Here is a 13,586-nt window from a genome sequence, read left to right on the forward strand (position 1 = left end):
ATAATGAGACATATTCATGTAAGATGGTCAAATATTGGGGTATTGCATTATTATTATTGATCCCTGCTTTAAATCACCCCCACGATGGCAGTTCGATTTCTACAGAAAGCGATTGAAGCATATGGGTGGGAATAAATATTAACAGACTTAGACAGATTTATTTTGTCAAAAAGAAATTTCGTTTAGAACAGCTCTAGACAATTTCATATTTTAAAGTGCAGCCTTGAAAACAGTAATAAATACATAAAAAAATAGTAATATAAACACATGACTGTATATTTACAGTGCTATTTTTTATATAAATATATTATGTATATATTATGAATTTCATTCATTAAAAAAAAAAAAACTTCAAAGGATGTGGAAAGAATTTAAACTCCGTGTCCAAACTTCATAAAGACCCTGCATCATGTTTTAGCCGTCTGCCCCTCCTCTTCCGACGGTCCCTGAAGGCAGCGTCCGAGTGTTCCTGAACTGGACAGGAAACGGCGGAGACGCGCAGCGTGTCTCCCCAGCAGCTGCGGGAGAGAAGAATGGGAGCAGATCAATGGATCGCAGGCAAAGCAGCGAGTGAAAACATGAGGACAGTGGACAGTTTGAATTACATTTATATTTAAAAAAACTTAAACTATCTCCATCTTAACTGGAGTTCCCCTCCTCTGTTTGTCCCCCCTTACTGAGGGCAGGGATATTCATCATCTTGGAGAACAAGGAGGAGAAAAAGGGGGGATCTCTTTGTGAATCCTATTTCACCGTAAGTAGATTTTTTTATTCTATACCCGGACATATTGGTAGATTAAATTGTTTAATCTTTTATAATAGTAACTAGTATTGATAAAATCCCATAAATATCGCTTTAATCTATTTGTATATCTTCATTGTCCGCCCATCCCAAACTGACCTCGGGAAAAGAAAAAGAGAAGTAGCTCTCTGACTTACAAAAAAACACTTTAAAAAACCACGTAAGTCTGCGTAATTGTCTGTTTTCTGGCTGTTCGCTGTGTTTGGGTGTTTAATTGAGAGGGCTCCTGGGTGCCCCATCTGCGGCCATTGAACAATCCCCTTCTCTGGGAGAAGGGCCGTGCTGCGTTTGGGGGGGACTCGGAAACGACCCTTCTCTCTTCAAGGGAGTGACAAATCTACATGAGCTCATTGTTTTTCGGGGCATTTATCGATTTTTATTCCCAAAAAGCGCAGCTGTAGTCATCTGGGAGTAAAATGTGGATAAATAAGACCCTCCCACTGTGTCTGTTTCCAGCTAAATAAAAAAGGAAAGATGCCTCCACCCTGATACCGGGAGGCTGTAATAACCGAGGACACTGTCGAGCTAATGTTTGAGGTTTAGGTGGAAACAATAAGATATAAATGCTGTCAAATAACTGTTTTTTGGGGGGGGTATGCGCAGGTAAAGATGGACTAGTATTCCTGCGCAGGCAGCTCATGAAGGAAGTTTTAATCCTCTTTGTTTGGTGACGTCAGATGACATGCAGCCAGTGTGATCAGTGGCTGAACACAGCCCAGCTCTCATATTAGACTGCAACATAAGTGCCAAAACCAAATGCATTTATTTATCACCTAAATGCCCATTTTTTTCCAATTGTCTTTGAAGTGTCTTATATACTGTCTAGTGACCCTGCTTTAACCTTACTCACCCATTTAGTCTGTATATGATTGATGTGGCTTTCTACCCAGGGCGGCATGGCAAAGCGGGCGCTACAAGGCTGGAAAAAAGCTATGGTGTCCAGGTTATTTTTATTTTCATTTAGTCAACGCTTCTATTATATAATAAGAATAAATTCACTGAAAGGTGTTGAAAACCACCCACCTCTGTTATGGGAAGAAAAAAAACAAGAAGCCTCTGAGGCATAGTCTCTGCAGCCATCAAATCTGTCTAAAAAAAAAAACCTGACTACGCATCAGAAGGTCGCAGACCTCAAGTGGAAGTGCGCAGACAAAAGGCAGCTGTGATTGTTCTATGTGGTCGTCCTTCTCGATTCGGTGCCGGGGCGCGTTATTTTTAAAAACCGAGGAGTAATGGCAACAATGGATAACTACGACGAAAGGTTGATCAAGGAGGTTTGGAAGTACAGCCACTTGTACGATGCCTGAGACATCTTGTTTTCGAAAAATAAACACTCCCGCCGGCGCCGCCGAAGAAGTTCTCGTGAGTTCTCGTATAGGCTTGCGCTTTGGCGGCAAACTGCTGTGCGTCCCTAGTAATTCCAGACCGAAGCATACCAGCAAAACTGGTTCACAACCAGACGCAAGCGACATTTGATGTGTGCGGATGCAGAACTATAATCCACCCTTTACTGCATCACACTTTAAAACATCATATTTGCACTACCAACATGGCTGATTTTTTTTCGTTAAATCCCTTAAAATAGAACACAACTCAGTCTTCTACTGCATTTGCACCATATTTATTTAACTGCACTGAATCTTTCCACATCAATGCCTTTTGCACCATTTAAACTGGTTTTCCTTTTCTCCCACACTGTCTACATTCATGATCAACAATGCTCTTTATAAATGGTAATGTCTGTTTCACTGTTGTAAGCTGTATGCATCGAAATTTCATTTTGTATACAAGATGGCAATAGAGTTTGTCTGAGCCACTGGGTTGGCACCCTACACCCAATTTAAATGTGTCATCCACCAAAATGGAGCAGATTGACAAACTCTGATCTTTACCAGAAGTTTTCAAAGGGTACAAATAAAACTGTGCGCTGTGTTTTTAGATAAATCTTCCATAAGGAAGCTGCTACAGAGCCTCGCTTGTTGGCTGTGAGGTGTAACACCACTTACCACGGCAGTGCACTGTTGATCCTTTCAGAAAATATACAGAGAAATAAAGAAGTGTTTGGAGAAAGAGGCTGCAGGAGGGGGGGAGTTTTGTGGGTTAAGAACTTTACCCTTTTTTAAATTTTGTTTTGCTTTTTCTAGATTAACCAACACCCTGTCTTTTCGTAGCCACCCTACCTCATTTACATCTGTTTTGCCTCTTATTTGTTTATTCGACATGTGTTTCTGTGTAAGACCAAAGCTGGCCTGGTGACTTTTATTTTCCACCATCTGTTGACATGTTTTAGTAATCTCTTACTTTAAGCTTTTTAATTTATAGCTTAACAACACAAATGCCACTCTTCTTCCAGGAAAAAGCCACTGAACAACCACTTGGCCCGGCTTTTATTCCCCACAGTGACGTTATAATAGACCGTCTGCGTCCTGAAGGCACGCTTGATTTGCATCAGCAAAGCAGTAGACTAGAAGCACATTATTCTGGGCATGGAGATGGCCCATTCGCTTACAGTGCTGTTAATGGGCTGAAAATGACCACTAGCCTTCTGCATGCTCCCTCCTCAAGTAAGCAACTTAGGCTTCTTTTCTTTTTTGTTTTGCAAGAGACACGTCCATGTCTGATTTCCCTCTTTGTCTTAGAGAAGCGGGATAGGGCTGACGTAAAAGGTGTCCAAAACACATCTGGAAAACTCTGGGATGTGTTCCTCCGGGGGCTGTTAGCTCTGTCTGTTTCCTGCACTACTTCCAGAAAGTGACTTTAGTTATGACTGGTAATGTAAAATAAAGGACATTTTCTTGTTTCGTTTGTGGGTTTCACCCCAACAAGATTACTGCAGCTGAGGAAACGCATAGAAGCGAGATCATATTCAACAGCTCTGTCATAAAAAGGCCAGAAATGGGTTTAAGATTCTGTTACGGCAGTAGACCGCATGCTGAAATGGCCCTAAAAGCATTTCTACGTTTTACTTTCATCATTTCCGTCTTGAGGCTAAAATATTTTCTGGCTTTCTTAGCATTCTTTGCTTCACTGGAATGTGGCTGATAAGATTAGAACAACGGTTCTTACATGGGTGATGTGTCCTGAAAGCTGCTCATGTTTTTCACTCAGCATCAGTCCCCTCATTCAGACCCACACCCCTCACAAAAGCTCAGACCATGAGGCTAGAGGTGCCGGCGGTGGTCGGTGTAACGTTACTCAGATTGTGTTGCAGCCAGAGGTGCAGCTATAAGGAGGACGGCGTTTTCCAAACCTGAGACTGAGCCTTATGAAACTAAGCAAACCCTTTGAACTTTTTCCCAGCTTGTCATGTTATAACTGTAAAAAAAATGGTGGAACTATTTAAGTGTTTCTCTGATGGAATGACACCAAAACATTTGTCTACATCCAAAATATCAAACTCAACTTTATTGCCAAGTAGGTTTGCACTTATAAGGAATACAGAATCTATAGCTATATACCATATACACAGTAGATTGTGCGTTAATGTAATGCAGGAGGTCTGGAGATGCTATGTTGGTGTAGCTTGTAGGTCCTGAATGTGGGAGGGAGGCAGTGACAGTGTCATGGAGGTCTCTGGGCCTTGTTGATTAGGCTGGTAGCGGATGGGAAGAAACTGTTCTTGTGCCGTGAGGTTTTGGTCCACAACCTCCTGCTAGAGGGAAGTGACTGAAATAGTTTGTGGCTGGGGTTCGAGGGATTAGCCATAATCTTCCCTGCATGCCTCAGAGTCCTGGAGGCGTACAGATCCTGGAATGATGGAAGATTGCAGCCAATCACCTTCTTTGCAGACCGGATGACACGCTGCAGTCTGCCCTTGTCCTTGGCGGTTGCACCAGAGTACCAGATGGTGATGGACTCAATGATGGAGGCGTAGAAGTGCACCATCATTGTCCTTGGAAAGTTGAATTTTTTTCATTTGATGCACAGGAAATGCATCCTTTGCTGGGCTTTCTTGGTGAGGGAGTTGATGTTCAGCTCCCACTTTATGCTCCGTGAGATGATAGTTCCCAGGAAGCGGAAAGACTCCACAGCGTCAATGGAGTCGCAGAGAGTGATGGAGATAGCTGGGAGTGAGTTCTTCCTGAAGTCCACAACCATCTCCACTGTTTAGAGCTTTAGAGCGTTGAGCTCCAGGTTGTTCTCCCTGCACCAGGTCGCCAGATGGTCAACCTCGCACCTGTAGGCAGACTCGTCACCATCACCTCTTATGATGGCAGCAGCATGTTTTGGGGAAGGAGATGATGGGGCTAAATGTTGTTAAGCCAAGGAGACCTGCATAGAGGTTCAATTTCCAGCATACGTGTTTGGAACAACCTCGCCAAAATCCAGACCTAAAGATATGAGTGAAAATCTTTTAGTAAAAGACATTCTCTCTTGGTATTTGGACAGGCACAGTTGGAGATGTGCAGCTCTTTTAAAGGTGGTTCTAAAGTCAAACCTTTTTCTGTACCATGTTTTGTTTTTGTCCATTTGTTTGAGTCATTTGTTGTAATATGGAGAAAATTACTGCCTAGTAAGAGTTTATAAAGGTGCTTTATAAGAGGGAGAGATTGATATTTTAAGCGTTGGAGGTTAAAAATTAACCAGAAAATGTCAAAGTCCTTTTGACCCGTCGCTTTGGTAAGATTCCGATTTTAAAAATGGATGAAAAACAAGGCACTCCCCCCTGCTTGTCACAGGGCACGTGGCTCCAGGCTGTGTTAGGGGCCTCGCTCTGCCAACATTTCACTGACCTTTGGCGGGAGCTGGCCCTGGCGTCTGCAAACAAAGGCGAACAGCTAACCAGGGCTGGCTGTAGCCTGCAGAACCTCTGCTTGTTGCAGATAGCAGGTCGCTCTTCCTGTTGGCCTTTACATATATATACACACGAATTCAAGAGTATTAGCTCAGCCTCCTTCTGTTGATGGAAATAAACTGTTGGAGACCCAGATACACCTCTTTTGCCTTTGTTAGGGCTGTTTTCTGTCCTTTTCCCAAGGCATTTACTGACAATAAGGCTTTATATCCTTACTTAAGCAGTACTGTTCAGGATCCTAATGCATCACCATGAAATGAGGTGTGTCAAACGACCTGCCTGCACCGAGGCGGCGAATTGATGAACACAGCAGGCAGTTCTTAACTGATTAGAGGCCGTCATCCTGCTTTATTTTACTCTGAGCCACAAAGTGCATGCATGAGGGAAAATTAACTCCAAACTTTGACATGTTTTTTCACTCACCAGCTTACTGTTACAGTTTACTAATGTGTCTCTTTGTTGAAGCTTCATCTTCAGAGGAGGCAGGTGGCAGATTCCCTCTGCTCTGTGGTGGGTCACCCCCACCCTTTCTTTAGCCTCTACTCTTTCACAGATGGACTGTTTCTTTCTGGGCCTCTTTTAACCCCCAAAAAACACCATCTGAAGGAAAACATTGTAAATTATATGTATGTGATGGATATAAGTGTTTACTTTGACTAGGCCATTTTAGCACATGGTATCCTTATTCTTATTCTTCTATTCTTCGGGAGTGGCGGCTTAGTGGTAAGGGCATTCTGCCACTCTGGGTCCCTGAGCAAAGACCTTTAACCCCACACTGCTCCCTATGGGGTGGGTTAAATGCAGAGGTAAATTTCTCCAATCTGAGATCAATAAAGTTAAATTATCAAATATTATATCTTAAGCACTCCATTTTTTTTCTGTATGTTTAGGGATTTTGTCCTGCCTTTAAAGAAAAAGCTTCCCCAAAGTTTTGTGAAACGGCGGCTTTCCTGTAACAGCTGTGTCCCAACAGTACGATACCATGTTTCACAGTCCAGACGGTGCGTTCAGGGGGGATTCAGGGTGTTTGGTTTTCCTGTATGCAAGTAGAATTTTGAATGTAGAAATTCAATTTTGGTTTCATCTGGCCACATTTGCTGTTACGCCTTGGTGAGTGTTCAACAACCTGTTACTTGTTTAAAGAACTAGTTGCATTTATAATGAGTAGGGCATTAGTGGGGAGTATTGGAATCGGTGTTGCGATATGATATGTGTCACCATACTTGGGTCAGAATATTGCTATATATTGTGATATATTCCCACCAATCAAATTAAATGTACAGATAAAAATGTGTCCACGCCTTTCACTCTGACTGCCTCAACTAAAGATAGGGTGCAAAAGGAGTGGCGGTGTGGAGGTAGCCCATTTTCCCTCATTGTTTCAGGTAAAAAAAATAAACATTTTAGGAGCTTAAAGATCGATATATTGGGAGTTGAAAATCACAATATATCGCCAAATCGATTTTTTCCCCCCACATCCCTGTAGGGCATTAATCGAGTTAACCGTGATTATTATGTTATTTAAAAATTGTGAACTGGAACACAGAGAATCTCGAACATGCTATTGACTACAAAAGCAACCATATAACTATACAAAATTGTAAAAATAGGAAAAAAATTTAACATTTTGCTTTCACGATAAAAAAAAAGTACTCCTGAGGTGGATTCGTTTTGACTTAATTAGGTGTAAAATCTGTATAATATCTTATGTAAGGAACCCTTTCCTATTATAATCAATTAAGTCGGAAAGTAATCAAAAGATTTATCGATTAATAAAATAACCATTGGCTGCAGCCCTAATACTAAGATTAAATAGAAAATGGCTTACTAATAAGATTATTTGTAAAAGTACTTGTATTTATTTTTTTCCCTAATTTTGCATGACATGTTTTTTGTTATATAAATAACATTTAAAACCAGATTTCTGGTTATGTCAACCTGGTTGCAAAGCAAAATCACAGCTTGTATAACTTCTAAAATGCTTGTTTTTTGCACCTGATGATAAATTAAGTTGAGTAATCACACTAAATCGGATCCCTACATCAAAGATTGCCAAAGCGTACATAGACCCGTCCCCGTGGGAGTTATCGTCTGGAATTTCAGCAGCTGTATCCAATATCATCCTGGAGAACGAAGTGAAAGAGGTGATTTATGTATTTTGGTTTCTTTTTCCTTCACGGGTCTAGATTATGCTCCACCACAACAGTAGTGGGGGGTGATGAATGGCATTGGGTGTCTGCGTGGATGGGCAGCCTTTGGAGTCGGATTCAGGATAATGGCTCTTTGAATCGGAGATGACATGGAATGCTTAAGGCAAGCTGGAGTCAGCAAGAGTCGTACTAAGAGCAAACAAAGTGCTTACTCAGAGTAGATGTGTTTGCAGTCTGGCTGCTGTGCTGGTCTATAGGAAATATATTACAGACCAAGTGATTCATGAGCTGCTGGGCATAAGAGTAACTATATGCAGACGGAGAAGGCGGATTTATACCATACTCTGTTGATTGCTTTACGTTTTATAGTAAATTGAATGAAATGGCTGCAGCTTTCTGTACTTCCTTTAGAGTCTGGGTTTAAGTTGACCACAAGCAGCATCCTTTCTCACCTCTTAATATAAGCAGTTAGCTTTTTTCCCACAAAACCACAACAACATTTTCAAGTCAACAATCGAAGTTTAGCTGAGACTGTTTTTTATTTTTATTTTGTGGGACAGAGGCACCACACATAAGTAAACAAATGAAACTTCTGTTTCCTCTCACGCCACTGTGAAATGCCTCTTGGCCTGAAATGTTTGGTGCAGCGGGTGTTGCTTTTTGAACCTTTGACCTCCGGGTTTGGATTCCTGGGAAATCCTCTGAGGATTCAGCTTTATTTATTGTTTAGAGAAATCAGATGTGGTTTAATATGATGGAATCACTATTCTGAGAGCATTTTAATTGGTTGGGTTTTAGGTGAGCCTGTCTCCTTAAGCGTTAGGAGCAGAACTGGTCAACCAACTTACAGGTGATAAATGTATTTTGCACCCCTAATGATTTCTAGAAATGGAATATAATAGAAAAATATTCTGTTATTCTTAAATCAGCATGGTTAGAAATCTTTTGAATAACAGTTTTGTGGTTTTAAACGATCAATGAAAGGAAATGGAGGATAAATAATGTTGGACTATAAAAAGTTAAATGTCAGCGCACAGACACTAAAGATATTGATTTGGGCCATAAAACACCTGACTACTTGCTTGCACATGTTTTTTTTTTTTGTTTATCCATAATGCTGCATGAGGTTGGCTGATCAACAAAATTTAAAATGTAATCTTTTTACTGATGATTCAATTCAGTTTATTTCTATAGCTCCAATTCACAACACATGTCATCTCAAGGCACTTTACAGTTCGCCAGATCATACAGTCAAATTGATTCAAAGTTTTCTATCTAAGTTTTCTAACCAGTTGATTGCAGCGATTCATTGACTCGAAAGCAATTCCTCCCACTAAGCATGCTTGTAGCAACAGTGGAGAAGAAAAATTCCCTTTTAACAGGTAGAAACCTCCAGCAGATTCAGGCTCAGTGTGAGTGGCCATCTTGAGGTCGACTGGAGTTCAAGGAGACAGAAGTAGAGATACAAAAAGCAGCTGTAAAGGACGGCCCCGTCCAGGAAACACACAGCCAGGCAGACGAGCTCCGTATCAGCTCCCATGTCAGAGGATGAAGAGAGCACATCCAGCCAGTCAGTCAGAGAAACAGGACTACACTGGAAAACATCTATAAACAAAGGTGTTGATGGCAGCAGCACAGCTGATATTTCTCTCCAGGATGGTGTCACAGCCAAACAGGACCAAAAGAGGCAAAGCTACTATGAGAAAAAGCAGAGAGAGCAGAACGTTAGAGATTGAACTAACAGATTCTGCAGAGTGGGAGAATAGAGATAGAACGAAGCAGAATGATAAAATGGGGGTCCCTATGTCCTCCAGAAGTCTAAGCGTATAGCAGCATAACTATAGAGGTAGCTGAGGAGATTCCTGATAGTAAGTCTTTTATCTATAGAAATCCAATGTTTGAATTATTTTAGCTAGCAATAGGGTTGTCTTGTGTTCATTTTAGCAGCACTGTTTTATGAAATTTTAGGGCTGAAATAGTCAATTTAATCGTGATGAATTGAGAATTCTCTCTGTTTCTGAAGCTAGACTGATTCAGGTAGCACTGGTGCTTTAGCAGAGGAAAAATGTGTCCCTAATTTGTGTTTAAACTATATTTACATTACCCGGGCCACTTTCTAAGGTGGTCCAAGTGGTCTTAAGTGTCCTTACATTAGTTTTTTTAATTTTTTATCAATGTATAGATACGATTGGATCTTTAGGCTGCGTGTTAGTGCCAGGTCTAAACTGGATCTTAGTTGCTTTTCAAAATGGAAAAGACAAGAAAAGGTGCCATTCTAGTGGACCTGAATAAAAAAAAAAAAAAAAATGGGTACAAAAAAAGACTGATCTACCAAATTTGCAAATATCTAAACTAGGGCTGAAACAAGCCCTAATCATGAATAATCTGATTATTGAAATAATCATCAACTAATTTAGTTTTGGTTGATCGTTAAATGTAATATAGAGACTTTAAAATATGCCTTTAGCTGACAGAGCAACCCACTAAGAGAAGTAATTACGGTATTGTAAAACATATGCAGTTTACATTTAAGATAAAAAACAAAAAATTATCTGTTTATATGCCCCCCCTGCATAAATTATAAAACTGTAACTGAGCTGTTTGCTATTCCAGTTATCCTCTTTTTCAACTGCAGCCACAGATACAGTTTTGCATTTTCCCATGATTACACTCTCCTGCACCCATATATTATTTAGATCCTTCCCCCGTTTTGACTGGTTCTGTGTTTAGTTCCAGCTGCAGACTTGCTCCAGATCCAAAACTAGGGCTGAACACTCTAAATATGTACTCTAGCCTATTTTCCTCCCTTGCATCTTCTAACCACTCATTCGGCCCCGATCAGGAAGGTTACCCAGCTCAGGTCCTCAGCTTGCAGCACTTAAGTGTGCAGTGAAACCTCAAGGAAGTCAACTGGGAAGTGTGGGGAAGCTGCTTGCTCATTGGTGGGAGCAACATACACTAAGGATTGGCTTTAAGAAGCAGAAGAGCACCTGCTAGGAACATGTGAAACACTTGGATGGAAGAGGTTTCAACAACTTGGAAACGGTGAGGTCATCCGTCTTTGTTCTTGTGTCCTTCGCCAAACTCTGAAAGTCCCTCCTTTTTCTCACCCGCCTCTATGCATCGCTCTGTTTTTACTGTAAGAGACTACTGAACACAGGCAGCTCAGATATTCCTTTTTTTTTAACATCAGGGTTTATTGAGGACACTAAAGGAATCTAGAGTTTCACTGCAGTGACCTACAATGCAGAAAGAATCCAGCCAGTAAAGGCTGCTTGCAGCGGCAGAAGTGGATTGGCACAGTTTTTTGTGTGCAGTAGCAGAATCCCTTGACAGCAACTCACTCCTGCGAGCTTAATCTCATAAAGCGATGTGTGTACGTGTGACTGTTTTTATCCAAATCTGTTTGACTAATACCCCTGCAGCTCTGGAAGTGACTGCAAGGTTGTATTGACCGAGTTTCTGAGCCAAAATAGTGACTGATTACCTTTTTTTTTATCACTACAGTGATTTCTGATTATTTTGATCCTCATTCATCGCAGCTCATCAGGGGCAGCAAGAATATTGATGTTTTTTTTTCAATTTTAAAAACCTACATTGGTATTTTACTCATTTTTCCAACACGAATAGGTAAATAATTGCGAAAGGAAAACATTTATAATGGCAACTTTACTCTGCTACACATTAATAAAATCCTTTTCATTTAGCCACCTTTATAAATAACCTTTTGTTCCACACAAATCTGTAGATAACAGAGTCTAAATCCATCCTTATGATGAGGTAACGGAATACATAAAGTAAAAACCAGATGGTTTCCCACAAAGGAGTGTCTCTGATCCAACAAGAAAGCAACAGGTCCAAAACGTGTCCTCATACAACAAGGATTCACCGTGCAGCTTTGCATGCGTGTTATTACTAAACCCAGCTGGCAGCCAACCAACCAGTGGGACCTCCATTAGATCCCACTGGCCATCGTGGGAACATTCCTGACACAGCAATATTCCATAATTCCCACCATGTGTGGTTTTTCCAGAGGCGAGGGCTCACTGAGAGCGTGGAGAATCCCACTGAGGAGAGAGGAGATGGGCTCACTGTAATGAAAACCAGGCTGCACTTACTATGATAGAACAGCTGAAGCTACAGTAAATAATAGGAGAGCATTATCTCAATAATGAATACTGCTGGAGGGAATCTCCGATCACAATGCAGACTCATTTGTTTTAATGTTGTCTCCTCTGTTTAAGATCTATATGCGTCTAAATATAGTTTGGTTGGATTAGAGGAGTTATAAAATGTTATTTAACATTAAAATTTCTTCTTAAATAGTCTTTAGTCTTTGTTTTTTGAATGCAGTTCAGTTCAATTAGGGCTTCACCTCATGATTATTTTTCAAATTGATAGCAAAAGGTCCCTTAAACAAGACTTTATGAAACCAAACCAGGTGAAGCTAAAACTTTTCCACTTAAGTTGGCTGGAAAGAGCATATTGACAGATGAAAAATATATTTTTTTATCTTTAATGCAAAATATTCATAAATTTTTTTCCTAATATAGGTATATTTACTGCTCTAAGTGGGCTGTTCTGTCAACTAAAGTAATAATAGTACTAATTGATTACTAAATTAGATTAATGATGATTACTTGTTTCAGTCCTAGCGAGAATACATGTTACATTACCACTTTTTCTTGGTCACTTACTTTGTAAATAAAGTTACATAAGCAGTAACTGATTACATGAAGGTGAGTTCCTGATTATTGGAATCGCCTCTTTTGGTGGAATAAAGATGGAGGTCGTGATATTAAGGTGGGCTAATGTTAATATCAATAAAAAAAAACAATAATAAAGGAAAGCAAACCACAAAAAAACAAAGGAAAAAAACTAAATCACTTTCTCACTCTGGATTGTTTGGCAGGTTTTAACTAAACCTAAATGCCGACACATACTAAAATTAAGTTAGATTTCCAAGTGATTGTTCCTTTAAGGATCCAATTAAATCCATTGAATAGTTCAGGTTTTTGTGCCGCATTATTATTAAAAAGAAAAAAGAACTCATTTAGTACATACAAACAACAAGTGTTGCTCTTATTATGGTACTACCCATAGCATTAGAATCAATAAATTAGCAATTAATAATTTTAGAATGATTTAATAATGTTGTGATGGAATTTTAATGAATACAACTCCAGTTAGTGCGGGGCCTTTAATTGCATTTGCAATATAGTCACAATTTAGCTAGGTATAAATTGTTAAAACATATAGGCACTCAGTTTTAGTCACATTACATTTAACATGAGTCGGACTATAAATTTCATCACTCCAGTCCTTTAGGTGGTGGTTATGCGCTTAAGGTTGATTTGCCGCCACACAGAAAAGAAGAGACGGTTCCAGCTAGGATGCCGACAAATGCATGATCATAGAAGTAAGAACCGTTTCACGCAAAGGTTACTGTAAATTCCTGCAGCAACGGAGTCTTAAGGTCAATTTATACTGCTAACGCATAGCCTTTGCAACTGCCAAATCTGTCTCTGTGCGCGACCACGCCCCCCCACACAGAGGTTCTGCAACCATCGTCGTGCACCAAAAAAAATCCTGACTACGCTTTGGACGGTTGCAAACCCGCGCAGACCTCAAGCGGAAGTGCGCAGACAAAAAGCAGGTGTGATTGGTCCTCGGTATGCCTTTCCGGCTGTCTGTATGATCCTCCTTCTCGATTCGGTGCCAGGGCGCGCCATTTTTAAAAATCGACGAGTAATAACAACAATGGATAACCACGACGAAAGGTTGATCGAGGAGGTTCGGAAGTACAACCACTTGTACGATGCCTCACACGTGTTGTTTT

The 13,586-nt window shown here is 40.4% G+C and overlaps 1 protein-coding gene across 1 annotated transcript in view; it reads left to right on the top strand.

Annotated features, from left to right (window-relative positions):
- Positions 1 to 481: 481 nt before the first annotated feature.
- The window catches only part of LOC107093735 (ras-associated and pleckstrin homology domains-containing protein 1-like), a 57,126-nt gene continuing 44,021 nt past the window's right edge, over positions 482 to 13,586 (top strand). The window contains exon 1 of the mRNA XM_015388963.1: positions 482 to 754. The gene's annotated coding sequence lies outside the window, so the exon portion shown is untranslated. The remainder of the gene's footprint in view (positions 755 to 13,586) is intronic.

This window comes from Cyprinodon variegatus, unplaced genomic scaffold (assembly GCF_000732505.1).
Source record: "Cyprinodon variegatus isolate N-32 unplaced genomic scaffold, C_variegatus-1.0 Scaffold443, whole genome shotgun sequence".
NCBI classification, from domain to species: domain Eukaryota; kingdom Metazoa; phylum Chordata; class Actinopteri; order Cyprinodontiformes; family Cyprinodontidae; genus Cyprinodon; species Cyprinodon variegatus.